At 47.5% G+C, this 15,075-nt stretch overlaps 1 protein-coding gene across 12 annotated transcripts in view; it reads right to left on the bottom strand.

Moving 5' to 3' along the window:
• The window catches only part of BOC (BOC cell adhesion associated, oncogene regulated), a 121,737-nt gene that overhangs the window by 54,316 nt on the left and 52,346 nt on the right, over positions 1–15,075 (bottom strand). For 7 of the 12 annotated variants that reach the window (XM_038582827.1, XM_038582838.1, XM_038582832.1 and 4 more), the window contains 2 exons: positions 14,742–14,866; positions 12,095–12,185 (listed from right to left, as the gene is read on the bottom strand). The gene's annotated coding sequence lies outside the window, so the exon portion shown is untranslated. The remainder of the gene's footprint in view (positions 1–12,094; positions 12,186–14,741; positions 14,867–15,075) is intronic. The other 5 variants (XM_038582829.1, XM_038582828.1, XM_038582835.1 and 2 more) reach the window with 1 other exon arrangement.

Raw genomic sequence — 15,075 nt, 5'->3', positions numbered from 1 at the left:
AGGCCTTCCCCAAAGAGGTCCATTTTCAATTCGGTCCCTACCAGGGAAGGAGACAGCTCCCCACCCGTGCCTCAGAGACTTGGTCTCTACCCCAGCCCCTCCCCCTCCATGGCCCGCCCACTCCAGGAATGAAGCTGCTGCTGCCCAACATATACCCAGACTGGTTTCATCTCCTTCCAAATCCATTTTGTGTCTTAACTTCTGCCAAGAATAAAAATTAAAACACTAACACACACATCATGCATGTACGGGAGGGGAGGACAGGGCTGGAAGTTAAACTGAAAAAGACCAGGCAGGGAGTGGGCAGGGCAGGTCACTGATGAAAGTCAGGGCTTGGAGACTTTGGCTGGGGTCCGTTGTGGGCCTTGGCCCACCCTGCCTGAGGCTCCTGCTGGCTACACCCAGGGTCGAATCTGAGGGGAAGTGTTTGCAGCATCTGCCCTCATGTTCCTCCAAAACCCCATTTCATATCCTTTAACGTCCCCAGCTCTGCCCAGAGCCCAGAGCGGCACAGAGTAGCAGAGCTGCCCAGCACTGCAAAGGCTGGAAGCGGACTCCCTTCCCCATGCTCCAAGGAGCCTTGTTCCTTGCCAACACCACAGTGAATAAAAAAATAGCACTTGGAATGACACGCAGGCCTGGTGGTGCAGGCGGCTTGTGGGTTGTCTGTGGCCACCCAGAGAAACGGGTCTGGGGCTGGAGCCTCATTCTCAAAGCCTGCTCCACCACACCCACAGCCTGCAGGCTCCAGAATCTGGGGGCCAGGCAGATAGCAGCCCCTGTCCCACCCTCTTTTGTTCTCTCTTGCTGCCGAAATTTTCTTCCCCTCTTTCTAGGCAACAGCAGGAGCCCCTGCACACTAGAATGATAAAGGCTAACCCTTCATGCATTCAGGATCTCCCAGGGTTCTGAGAATCACCTCCTGCGCAACTCTGAATCCCACTAGCTACCCATTTTGGGTGAACTACTCCCCAAATGGTGAACTAAGCGCTCGCATGACTTGCACCTGTCCAGATGGAACCCGCCCTGTCTTATAGAATCACCTGCCTTACAAGTCAGTCAATGCTTATTGAACACCCACTTAATACGAGGTCTTCAGAATCCAAAGACAAAGTTCACGCTTTCTCCAAGAGTTCAGCATCTGGTAGGGAGGAATGCAAAAACATCTCAGAGCACCGTGCAACAACTGGGAATCAAACTCAAGTGCCCCAGGCTGGTGGTCTTTCCTGTCTATGCTACTGTGCAGATGGTGGGGAGGTTGGATCACACACGTCTTTTGGAAAGAGCAACCTGTGGCATCCATCCTTGTCCCATCTGGCATACAGTAATGAAAACAAATTGATATTAAAGAGCAAAACAAAACACACTTTGTCCTGATAACTGTTGAATCTGGGTGATGGGTAGGTTGGGGTCATGATACTATTCTTTCTACATCTGCATGTTAGGGTTTTTAAATAAACAATAATAAAACGGGTGTTTTTTTGTTGTTGTTGTTTTGCTTTTTTCCCAAAGGATAACTAGACATCTCAAACCTTCCCAATCCCATACTAACTTCCAGAAAATACTACCACCACAGTCACCACCACTCATTCACCCACATACCCAATGTCCTCTCAGTTAAGTCAAACAGCATTTTCAAAAGCAGGCTTCAGTGAGTGCCCTGTTTCTGGTAGGGAAGGGGTGTTCTCTTTGACCTTGAAAGGCCCCCTGGTATTGGGCCCAAGAGGCAGCCCCATCTCAAATGGGACTGCTGGCCACAGCCAGAAGAGACCTACAGAGCTACCCTCCTAGCTCTCTAGAACTGGGACCCAGAGCTAGTTGGCAGCCCCCCATGCCCTCTGTTTCCTTTTTGGGGCTTCTGTGTCCAGGATGGGCCTTCCCCAGGGCCCAGAGCATATCTCACCAATAGCACGCCCCCAGCTTCTCTGACTTTCCTCTGACTGGAGAACCTATCCAGTGCAGAAGCCCTGAGGTCCAGGTGAAAGACCAGTAAGCAAACGGGCTTGGACTTCTGAATCTATCATTTTTCTCTGGTCTTCCATTTCTCTACTATAAAATTCCCAACATAGGCAGCCCAGGTGGCTCAGCAGTTTAGCGCCACCTTCAGCCCAGGGCGTGATCCTGGAGACCCAGTATCGAGTCCCACGTCGGGCTCCCTGCATGGAGCCTGCTTCTCCCCTCTGCCTGTGTCTCTGCCTCTCTCTATGTGTGTCTCTCGTGAATAAATAAATTTAAAAAAATTCCCAACACACCATAATTGACAAAACTATTTTTAAATAGCCAAGTGCTCCAAGAATAGGAAAGATTTCTAACTCGCAGGTTATTTCAAGCCAAATTAACAAGGATGATAATGGTGAGCATTTAGCACCTACTCAGAGAGCACTTTTCTAATGAGAGAATGTGGATAATGCAATTCACTGTGAACTAACCTCTTGTTTGGACTTCAGAGATAGTCTAGAAGTGTCTTGTGGGCAGCATGGAACAGAGCTCAGTAGTGTGTTGACTGACCAACTGAAAGGCCACTATTTCACGGTTTTGAATGTGTTTGGGGGCCTATGCCTGATGAAGCACGAACAGCAAAGCTCTCAAGCAAGAGTTACTGCTGGCTACTTGGAAGGAAACCATAAGTGACTCAAGAGAGGCAGTTTGTGACCCTCGTGAATCTCAAAGGGTGGCATTCTGTACACTAGCGAGACAGGTCAGAACCCTCATCCTCAGACAGGGATACACACCCGTGTTGGCTGAGACGCAAAGAAACAAGGTCTGTCTGCCTTCCCCCCATGCAGACCAAAGGTGTTAGTACTGGCATTTTTGTTAAATGTGGGGAAAATTAGTTCTGTCTGCCTAGGAGTCCATCAAAATTGGGCACGCGTTCCTCTTTACTTTCTGACTTTGAAAGCACATAGACGTTGGTTAGTAAGGGGCTTCCCTCTTCCACTATCATGGAGGCTGGCTTTTTCTAAAGAGGGGAGTAGAGCAGCAGTGGGTCAGATCCAGACCTTGCCCTGGTTTCTGCATATTGTTCTGGAAAGTACTAGAGGAGACCCAGACTGCACCAGAGACTTCCTTCCACCAACACTGGATGAAGCTCCCCAAATCAAGTAGGGCCCAGGCTGTGCTATCCTGAGCATCGCATGCTGACAGGCAACCACAGTTTGAGAGGTTCTGGAATGATCCCCACTGTATAAAATGCCATTCTTTATGCTAAAGAGGATTTTTTTAATGCATTGATTTATAAATTTATACTTTGGTAAAGATAAAGGTTATTTATAAAATCAGCCTGGGCCTGGGTGGCTGAGCTTAAGGTTAAGCGCCTGCCTTTGGCTCAGGGTGTGATCCTGGGGTCCTGGGATCAAGTCCCACATCAGGCTCCCTGTATGGAGCCTGCTTCTCCCTCTACCTGTGTCTCTGCCTCTCTCATGAGTAAATAAAATATTTTTAAAAATTAAAAAAAAAATAAAAAATAAAATCGGCCTGCCTGAGATTTCCTCCATACACAAATTAGGAGGTGGGGGGGGGGGGGGGGAGACCCAAATGCTCTGTCAGATGACATATTTATCTCTTGGTTCAGGAAAAGTGCCCCTGCTCCTAGACACTCTTTACCTGGAAGTATCTACAGGAGCGGGTCTGGGATTCTCTCTCAGGACTCTCTGTACCTCCTGTGGGGACAGAATGTTAGGAGAGACACAGGGCTAAAGGCTGCATTTGGTGAGGAACATGGGGCCCACACTCACATGGTTCAGCACTTCTCTGCTGTCTGCCTCTCTGGGTAAACCAAGGCAAGGGTCAAGGCCTCCTCTGTGCTGATGGTCAGTGATCACTGTCACAGCCTCCTAGGCTCTAGAATTAGATTCCAGGAGACAGGGGGCCAGGAGGCCACACTCTGATTCCATAATTAACAAAGTCAAGGACAGCTTGCCTGTGGAGAGTGTCCTCTGAAGAGCCTGAAGAACTTTAGGCACTCCAATGCAACATCACTGCAACCAGCTCACCATCTCAGTGGCAAACTTGGGCCAGGTACTATTTGCCTCCACTTGCCCTGGGGACAGCTAGGCAGAGCCAATATATGGTGACCTGGGGCTCTTCAATGAGTCACAGATTGGGATGGCCTGAGCTCTTTAGTGTCACCTATCAGGATACAGCCTGGACGGTCGCCTGGGTGAAGAAAGAAAACCGGAGGAGGGGGTATGGACGCAGGCCATCAGCATGGAATTTCCATAGTCCAAAAACTGACTTTCCAAGGGGGCCAATGAGTCTTCTTCCTCCTTCACACTGAACTCTGACATACCTGGCTGGCGTCCTTCGGTGTGAGAAGGTACCAGCTGGCCCTAGCTCTGTGTTTATTCCAAACAGGAAGCAATGGAACCTGGAGCCTAGACCTCAGTCCCTGTTCCCCAGGATTGTTTTTTTTTTTTTTTTTCTCCCCAGGATTGTTAACTCTCTGCACCTAGTATGCATCCCTTTCCTTAGCCCCTGGAACTTCTCATCCTGGTTCAACTAGATGCTCCACAGGACCCCATTCACAGGCACTTTCCTTCCCTTAGCTGGGGCCTAGTTTTGAGGAGCTCCCTCCACCGGCTTTCCTCCTAGCATCCAACATCATCACTTATGCCCCTAGGGCCTCCCTGCCGGGAGTGACTGGTGAATGGGATGAATACTGAGGTTCCTGCCTCCAGCTTCCAGGGAGTCCTGGCTTGCAAGGCTGACTCAGGAAAACAGCGCTTCTGGGCAGGGAAAACATTCTCAGCTGCTCTGCTCCCTACTGGTCTTCCTCTCAAATGACCACAATACAGGCCTCAGTGCTCACACTCAGGGCTCAGCACGGACAGCGGACAGCCTTGACTTCAGAGGCTTCGGGACATGTGGCCGGCCAGCGGATGTGAGTGTGAAGGAGTGCTGCCTGCCTGGGGAAGGCTCATGTCCCCACCCTCGACCCTGCTCTGAGGCAAGTAAAACAAACGACTGAGGAGGAAGACAAACAGCCCCATGTGCTCCTCCTGTCTCTATTTAGGAATGGGATGGGGAGGTCTGCACAGCTGATGCTTCCAGATGTGGAACCACAACACAGGCAGCTCCTGACAGTTTACCAGCCTGGGCTAAACTCCAGTAGCACCAGGGCCAGGCATACTCATGGGGAGACGAGGAAGGAAGGGGACTCACGGGTTCTGGTCAAGGGGGTCCCGGCACAAGGCTTTTACTCCAGATGGACACGTGCATATAGGGGAGGGAGGGGGGACAGAAGGCCATGTTTAAGAGGAGCCAACCTGGAAACACTATATGCTGTGTGATTCCAACTATACTGTAATGGTGAATAGTTATGCATCTGTCAAAACCCAGAGTGTGTAATACAAATAGTCAACCTAACCATGTACCTTAATAGTCAATGTAAACCATTTAGTTAATAACAATGTATGCAAAAAAAAAAATAACAATGCATGCATATTGTGACAAATGCACTGCACCAACATCTGAATAGTATGGTTGGAACAGGCCTGGTGTGAGGAGTATGTGGCAACTCTGTATTTTTCACTTAATTTTTCTATAAACCTAAAATTGCAAGGGAAAAAAAAAAGCTATCAATTTTTAAGACTTAAAAAATAAAATGAAGGAGGAAGCTAAGGCCTTCAGCTCCCTGAGATGCTGTAGATGTTGGGTCTGGGGATCCCAGTAGTGTAATTTCTCAGGCACATTTGTTGTCCACACAAGACCTCCTGGGATCTTTATCCCTATTTTTATTCTTCCTTAGCTTCTAAATCTAGAAGCAAGTCAGAAATGACTGAGATGCAATTAGAAGTCAGCTCTATCCTCCTCTGGGCAGACGTCCAACCATGCTGTCCCTTGTATGTAGCTGTCAGCTCTCCGGCAGTCTCTCCACAGAGACTATCTCTGTGGCCTGTATGCCTAGCATGGGGCCTGACTCCATTAGGCCCCCATGCGTGTGAGGAACTGAAGTATTCTCGAATTCATCAAGTTCCTCTTGTCCCTGGTTTATGGTTCCAAACCCCGTTCAACAGAGCTCCAATTCCACTCAGGTCACCATGCTACTGGAAGGGAGCAGCAAAATGGATTGTCCAGGCTCACTCAGGAAATCCCAGGTAAGCAACGAGAATGTGGAACTCGGTGGAATGATAGAATGCGCTGGGCTTCTCTGCATCTCCTAGCCAGCCTTAGCACAGGGCATACAGACATGTTCCACGAATGCCTCTGAAGTGAGCGGTGAGGAAGGGCCAGAAGAGGCATCCATTCTTATGCACTTACAGGTGCAACAAGTGGCACACCTGTGGACAGTCCTGAAGTCAGTCACCTTGAGGACAAAAGAACTGGGCTAGATCTGTCGTGGCCTAGCACACGGCTCCCTGGCATTTCTGAAACAGACACTCAAATGTTACTAGAATTCTCTGCACTACTTTCCCACATGCTCCCATATACATATACCCATTTTTCTTACATAAATCCGTAAGTAATTCTTTCATTTTGTTTAAAACTCATATTACACCTCTTTTGAAATTCAGAAAAGCCCTGCAGACTAGTGGGGGAGAAAATGAACACCAGTTACGTATCAGACTCTATTCCAGGTACAGAAAAGACAGTGAGGGGGAAAAAAAAGTGCCTGGATTCAGGGAGCTTTCATTCTGGAGGAGAAGGAGGCAGTAAGCAAATGGACAAATGGATACCTGTCAGCAGGTGATAACTTTGAGGGAAAATAAATTAGGCTGAGGGGAGAGAGAATGATGAATTGATAAAAGGCAGCTAGGTTCAGGTCAGTTGCAGGAGGCAAAGCCAGTTGCTCAGCTGGTTGCAAGAGCAGCAAGGAGGCCAGGGTGGGTGGGATTGGGGGTGAGGGGGAGTAAGGGCAGACCTGCTAGGCCTGGAGCTGACCACACTGAAGGCTTTAGGGTTTTCTCTGAATTAAACAGGCCCCCTGGAGAGTTTGGAGAAGTGACCTCCCCAGGCTTCTCCACGGGAAGCTGAAACTGACTTCTCAAAGTGGACAGACGTGGGGCAGGAGGGAGGAGCGTCCAGGTGGAAGCAGGCAGATCCCTGAGGGAGCGACTGTGACAGTCTGGGTGGTAGAGGACCAAGGTGGTAAGAAGGGGCAGGACTCTGGATACGGTAAAGCCAGTACTCTTTGCCAATTTAAAGTGGAGTGGAGAGAAGGAACAGAGTCAAAGAGGACACCAATGTTTTTGGCCTCATGGGTAGAATGGAAGACGCTGAAGTGCAAAGAAGCCGAGGAGGAGGCTGGGTGGAAATTCTCTTCCTACTGACCAGGTCTGAGGACACCTAAGGGGGCAGTGGGCAGGGCTTTGTCCCACTGCGGGCTCCCCTCTCATTCCCTTGTCCCTTGAGCAGTGGGGGTTTCATGAGCACAGGCTTCCAGCTGCCCAGCTTCCAACAACCCCTTCTATTGAATGTTCATGATGTGCTTCATAAATGCATTATAAGCCATCTCTTGTTTCTCTTTACCACCCTAAGAAATTGGGATTTCAGAGTCTAGGTAACTAGCCCAGGGTCATAGACCTAGCAATTGGCAAGGCCAGGATTTAAACCCGGGCCTTTCTGGTTCCAAAGCCCGCACTAACCAGGATGCCACACAATCTCCAACCTGGAAGTGGCCCTAGAAATACTGTTTCCTCTTGAACAAACTTCTAATAAGATTCACCCCAGAATCTGTCCTCTCACAGGGGACATTCCAGACGCTCCCCCAGACTCCTCTGGTCCTCCTCTCTCAGGAAGAATGTTAACCAGGATCCCCCCACCATGACATTTTTTCCTCTCCCAACTCCCGCCAGACCCTGAGACCCCCTTACTGCCTCTTCCTGTATGAGGGGGAAAGAGCTTGTCCAGAGCTTGGGAAGGGTTTCTGGCAATGCGATGAACTGCCTCCGGTCCAGGCCCCTGCCCTCAGAAAACAGACACAGCCACAGAAGCAGATGCAGCCCATATGGCCACACTCTGACCTCTGGCCAGTTCCCTAGCAGGTCTTATCTCCTAACTCATCCTGGGCGAGCACAGATGCCAAGGGGCTTGGGTTTCTGATGTGAGCAGAAACATTCTGAATCAAAAGCATTCTCTTGTGTTCTCTCTCTGCATCCTAATAGTGCTCTGAAAGGCAGCTTTGTGGGGACAGGGAAATAAAGGCTCAGAGAGTTTCTGTGACTCCTCTCAGTCACCTAACTGGCTGGTCACATAATTGTTCTTAAACCCAAGTGTCCTGTGTTGTCCCTCACTCGCTGCAAAGAACCCCCTGGCTTCAGGCTGTCCACATTTGCTAGAGAAAAACAAGGAACTGTGGGCAGCTATGAGTTTTCCACAGCCAAGTCTCCACAACTGTCCTAAGCCAAGAGGGAGAGGTCTGTTTCGCTCTCCTGCAGGTAATTGCCTGTAGAACTCTTCCTGCTGGCTGTCCTGTGAGGATTTGCCTGCAAGGTACCATCTCCTGTCAGTTACCTGTCTGTCAAAGCTCCTGCCTCCTTCCCCAGGCTATTTTTGTGTGCAAGCTGCCACTTCTCCTGACCAGGAAAAGTATTTGCTGGGCCAAGCGCCTTCTCCCCCTCTTCCCACTGAGGGCACACAGGACCTGCTTGATCAGACTTGCGGAAACCTGAGGAGCAAGTGAATTCAGCTGGCATCTACAGCGGACGCAGAGACTCAGACAGCCAATTCAGATGATGTCCTGGGCGGAGTGGGGCCACGGAAGAGGCAGGAGACATGTCCTGAGATGAGACCCAGCTGGAGGCAGCTTTCAGAACCATCTGCAAAGTCTGACTCGAGCTGTGCCACAAAGCCTGGCTGCCCGTGTGCTGCTGCTGTGCCAGTCAAAACCTCCCAGCTGTGGTCCCAGTTTTCAGTTCCTGTTTCCTACAGCAAGTCTCATAAAGGCCCCCGCTTGCCCCTTACATTTGTTAGTTGCAATAGAAACAGTCCTCCCTGCCACCACCGTCCTCCACAAGCTTCTTCTTAGCAGGAGAAATTGGGCATTTTTTCCCCGCAAAACCCGAGTTCAGGAGTCAGCAGTTTTCTGATGGAATCTTGGCTTTGCCACCTAACCAGCTGTGAGTGCAGAACAAGTCACGACAATTCTTTAAGCTTTGGCCACTTTTCTGCAGAACAGGATCATACTGCCTGTCTCCACAGAACTGCAGAGGGAGAGTGCAAGGGTAAAGCCTGGAGGCTTAGCACAAGGCCCAGCACACGGTCGGTGCTCATTAACCAGCAGCTATCATTCTCCATATCACCAGAAGGACAGAAGAGGCAGGCGGGGCTGCCTCCTTGGCACCAGGGCTGATTCCAAGTGATGGAATCATTCTCCCCTCCCGTGAAGGGTACCTGCCGCTCCTGCGTGCTCACCCTCTTGAGGGAGCCTTGCTACATAAACACGAGGCTCTGCCTATAAAATCAGGGGAACAAAAATGAAACCCTGCACAATACTGCCCTCAGCAACCTGTTCCATTTTTTTCACCAGTGCTCAAGACCTTTGTGGTGTTTCAATGATGAGGCGGGGGGGGGGGGGGGGGGGGTGCTGGCTGCCAACCTTCTTGTTCCCCTTTGGGCAGGAGAGCTGAGCTCCTCCACCCCTCCTCTCTCCCATTGTCAAAGACCACCCAGTGAAACTTGCTGGCAAGCTGCCACAGTCCAGACAAGCGAAAGCTGGGCCTCACCACCACCCAGCCTCCATCTCTGCAACACAAGGCTACAGAATGAAAAGCACCTGACCATGGGGCTTTCACCTGGAGCTGATGCAGCCTTCACGATGGCAGACCACCAGTGGTGTCAAGGAAGGGTTGCAGGTGATTGCTGGGAAGGCCTGTACATTGGAAGAGTCATTAGAATCTAACTCTTGGCTATAACACAGTAGATTTTTATGTAACTTGTTCACTACAAAACATCCATTCATAATGAGAGAGGTAAACAGCCATGAATTTTCACTGCTTCATGTGGTCTCCCTGTGCTGACTGGATTGTGAAATCCCCCTCACGTGGACACAGGTACATAAAAAGGAAGAGCTATGGTAACACCACTGTGGGATGATAGTCATTAGAGAGCAGAAAGAGAGTCAAGTGGTGGGGATGATCTGTGAAATAATTAAGAGCAGCCTCTGCTTTCATAGAAAAGTAATAAAGCTAGAAACCCCCAATTTTCCTCTCCAATTAACTGGGACCCATACATAATAAACCTGCTGAGATTGTAATGTTAGGTAAACTCAGACTAGTAAAGGCACCTGGCTGAGACTACTCTGGAAAAATACTGGCAGGGCTGGGGAAGGTTGGGGAGGGCTCTATTCCAGAGTTCAACTCCAGCCCTGCCTGGTGGGAGGTGGTGGGGGGGAGCACCTCCAAGGTCAGCCAGCTGCAGAGGGGCCTTCTTCCTCTTACCTGTAGCTCTCATCCTGTGTAACAGTTGCCTCTCAGCAGCCAAGGAGGTTCCTGGGCAACTGGAGAGCCCAGCGACTTTTATTTGTCCCTAAAATAAATGACCCCTCACCAGCAACTCTGGAAATGATTTCAGAGTTAGCAAACCTGGTGCACACAGTAGAACAAAGGGCAAATGAAACTGAGAGGTAAAAAACCGAATTCAGGATTTTGTTTCTAAAATTCTCAGCTAAAATCTGACATGGGTGAGAAAGAAAAACCAAAATCACATGTTTCTCCTCCCACTGCCCCCAAAGCCATTCAGTAACTGGTTTCAGAATCCTAAGACTCAGATTTCTGAGATTCTGTACTCACTGCAGAACTTCCAGTTTTTCACTTTTCTAAAATTAACAAAACTACTCTGAACTTGCAATCTCCTGTCTCAAGTACACTTGAGCCTATCATCCGCTGAAGAAAAGTACATTTTCAGGGAGAAAATAAAGAACACATATAGGCAGAAGTCAAAGAACAGTTCAGTCCTACTAGTCCCATCTCTGTCTTTAAGACTTAGTCTGAGATACTGACTCTCCTCCCTCAAGAAGCCTTTATTTTTTTTAAAGATCTTATTTATTTATTCATGAGAGACATAAAGACATAGGCACAGGGAGAACCAGGCTCCATGCAAGGAACCCAATGTGGGACTCGATTCCGGACCCCAGGATAATGCCCTGAGCCAATGGCAGACGCTCAACCACTGAGCCACCCAGGCTTCCCAAGAAGCCTTCCTTAATTGACCCCGTCCAAGTACTTTAACACTACAGTTTGTATTGCAGTGTTCCCTTTAGTAATGGAATTCTGGATGGCGTAGGCTCTGGTATTGATCCCAGGCACACAGCAAGTACCCAATAAAAGCTTGTTGAAAGGATGAAGGCTCCAGCCTACATATACATCATCACCCTCGTCTTGTCCAATGCTGTCCAAACTCATTTTAGAGAAGAACAAACATTCCTTTGCCATACTTTTTGCTGCTCAGCTCCTTTTGAGTTATTATTATTATTTTTTTAATTCAATCCTACTTATCCTGGCCATATTATGTACTTTCCTGTTTCTTACCAGGAGAACTAGTTGAGACTTTCCTCAACATTTTCTCTGGCAACCAAATGAAGTTGACTGTGTATTATTGGCTCTGATCTTTCTCCTATGATTTCCTCTGACTGCCCAATAATCCTGTCCCAAACATCAAAGGCCTTCTTTGAAGATAAGGCCAAATTCACCATTAGGAAAAAGAGAAATTATTTTCTAACTTTATTTCAAAAGTTGGGATGACACAGAATCCCTCTGGGTTTTGTGAAATAAACATTGCCCAGTAGAGCAGATCACAAGACATTCGCTCTAATACCGTTAACAGAGACATAAACACAGGGCTTTCCTCACCCAAACCCAAGCCGGACTCTTCTACACAGCCTCAGACTCCAAATCCCATAGTAAATGGTTTGTATCCAACATGTTGAATGGATTTGCCTCAAGGAAAGGAGGGTTCACACAGTCACAGAGGTTATCACAGGCTCTGACTAAAAGAGTGTCTGAACCAATCTGTTTGATCCAGATTCCACTGTCAGACTCTTCCAATGCTAAAGGATGAGAAACACTGTATCCTCAAGAGGACAAAACATGAAAAAAAAATATAAAAAGACCGATCCAATAGGCCAGAGAGGTATTAGATTGTGGGCAGAAAAGCTCACCTGCTTCTTCTACTTCATTGCTGCTACCCTCAGATGGTGTGACTGTTGACAAGACTTCATGGGTCATGGGTTCCAGAAGTTTGTGCTGAGACTGGGGAAAAAGAGAAGTGTCTTATCTTTTGAACAACAAAATAAACAGTTCTGAAGTACTGGCTTTTTATAAGGTGCCTTGCTATAAACCATAGTAATTCCTTATTAATCCATTTTATAAATAAGAAAACAGAAAAAGCAGTTTTTCTAAGAGCCTAGGCTTCCTTAAATCTCTAGTTACCTGGTCCCTTGTAGAAATGAGAGGAACCATGAATTAAGGACAATGATTACACTGAAGCCTAATCTTACAAAACCATTACCTTTGCAACCAGCAGCCCATTTTCATCAATATTCATCATATATCTCTCAAGAACATATTATTAGCAGGACTCATACAAAGTAAGGTGGGCTTATAGGAAAGGGGTTTAGGGTGCTAAGACTGCAAGCAAGGAATGAACCCAGCATAAAATCAAGGGTTAGCTACTAGCTGGTTTGGGCTGGAGCAGAAGGCTCCTGCTAAGGTAATATTATCATAAGATGGGACAGAGCCACATGTGAGAGAGCTAAAAATTTGGGTTGTAAAGTTAAACTGTTTTTAAGCTGGGTGCTGAGTTGTTTATGGGACGGATGGAGGATGGGCAGTGTGGTGATAGGTAGCCAGTGGGGGAGTCTAGCCATGTGTCAGCAGCAATTGTCAAGGGCATGAAGCAGCACGGTAGTAGCAGGCATGGAAAAGATGGTATAGATGGAAGAATAATAAAAGGTAAGGGCAGGAACAACAGGGCAAGCTTCAAAAGGGAAGCTAACACAGTGGCAGTGCAGCCACGACGATCAATGAGTTAGTTCGGTGGTTTGAGTCCGTGTGAATGGAGTCCTCGGAAAAGCCAGGGCTTCCACCCAAATTCCCTACTCCTCATCTCAGTGCCACTTGAGATGGATCCTCTAAATCTTATTTCCTGCCTTCCATCTCCCCTTCTCTACCCATACAAACCCTGAGGGCTCCAAGGAGGCAAAGCCCTATTTAGGGAGGCTTTTTGTAAACACAGATACCTAAATTAAAAACACCCACTTCCATTCCACTCTCCCCCCACCCACTGCCCAGGTCCCAAATATTTGATTCGGCCTCATAAATGATAAAAATATTATACGTGAAGGCCTCATGTGGGAGCACACTTAGGATTTAGGTGAAGTAGATTGGACACATCTGTTCTCTGTGAGTCTTTGGACAAAAATCTCTAGATGCTTCACTGTGGATTACAAAAATGTGTATACTTTTATCACAACTATGTGAAAAGTATGTATGCACACAGATGAAAACAAAATCAAGTTGTGTTATAGTATGGGAAAATGGGTCATTAAAAATTTTTTTAAATTATTAATAGATGCTTGTGCAATAAATAAAAATGAGGGGGAAAGGGTTTAGTTTGGGGAATCATCCTTTAACTAAGCTTATTCCCTCAGGGGCAAGAAAGATCCCAGTCTAGGGTCTGATGTACTAGAAATATTTGATAAAGTATAGAGATGACAAGAAATTCTAAATGATAAATATTTTTTTAAAAATGTAGCAAATCACTATCTTTCCTCTGCCTCCCCAATTTCTACTCCCATCCCCTTTCTCTTATTTCCCCAGAAAGCAGACTCTAAGTATATAATATCTTTTGGTGCCAGTTTAATACTTCCTTACTCAAGAGGTCAGAATGTACTGGATATCAATTAACTGATGCATTTGGGTCTTCAGCTTCTTCCCAGTTGTTTTGAAAGACAAAGAAAACTCCGTTTTCATTAACCCCATCAGTGACTTCACTGAAGTCTGAACCCAGACCCTCTAGGATCTTGTGGAATACTGTGACCACCAGACTCACTTGCTCTTCTTGCTTAAGCCCTGGAGGTCTCTGGAGAAGTCAATGGAATTATTTAATGAGTAAAATCCCCTACTCCTTCTTGGGGAATGGAAATCACAGATAAGTTGCTGAAGAGAGCTGAGAGCCCAAACATTTGAAAGAGCACTTCAAAGAAAGGAATATCTCCAAATCCATTTGGAGGATGGAAAGGAACACCCCCTTATCACAAGTTGGCCAACCAGTCCACAGCTAAGCAGGGTCTTCCATCCCCCACCCCTATCTGTGGTCAAGGAACCAACCATCGTGGCCTCTGGCAACCTTGCCAGAGTAAAGCCAATGTCTGTGTCTTGGGCAATTTCTCCTGAGGAAATGTCTCTTGTAATGTTACTCCTCTTAGATCTCTTGAAAGAGGATGAAAGGGCCAGTGTCTGACATCTCAATCCTCAGATTTCATAGGAATAGACAGCCTCCAGTTTCCCAAAGGGCCAAACTGAGAAATAAACGGGGGTGGGGGTGGGGGTGGGGGGTGGGCACAGTCAGCAAAGTGGTAGAATGAGGCAACTCTTCTTTCGTTTTTTACCTCTTCCATAAACTCACTCTAAAACTCACCTGGCAGGAAAATCATAACTCCACTGCTGTTTCCACCCTGCCTCCGTCCCACTGACCCCAAGGTGCTTCAAGATTACCATGGGAACCTTCTGGGTTTCAATTATGAGACCATTAAAAAGTGCCAATTATAAGACCTCAGAAACGTTCCTGGGAAAGCTGTTACACACCTCAAAACGTCCAAGCTCTTGCCTCAGATTCACTTAAGTTCAGAAAATAGGTCACCCAGATGGATAGGTGCCCCAGCCCGCACCTGAGTCCAACAAGACTGTGTTATAATATTGTCCATGCTGACCTGGAGGAAATGGAGATTGATTTATTGGCTGTAATCAGAGGGGTGAAAAAAAACCATCACAGAGCTGAGCTGTGTGGGGCCCAGTTGTGGAAGAAATCAAAAACATTTGTGCACTGAAAAATTTTGAAAATTACATTTATTCCGTGTCCAATGTTTGCAAAGTTCTGAACAACAAAATACCAGGTGACAAATGTGAGCCGGGTACAGGG

The sequence above is a fragment of the Canis lupus genome, chromosome 33, assembly GCF_011100685.1.
Source record: "Canis lupus familiaris isolate Mischka breed German Shepherd chromosome 33, alternate assembly UU_Cfam_GSD_1.0, whole genome shotgun sequence".
NCBI classification, from domain to species: Eukaryota; Metazoa; Chordata; class Mammalia; order Carnivora; family Canidae; genus Canis; species Canis lupus.
Note: the sequence above shows the minus strand (reverse complement) of the source record. Positions and strands in the feature narration are given on the sequence as shown.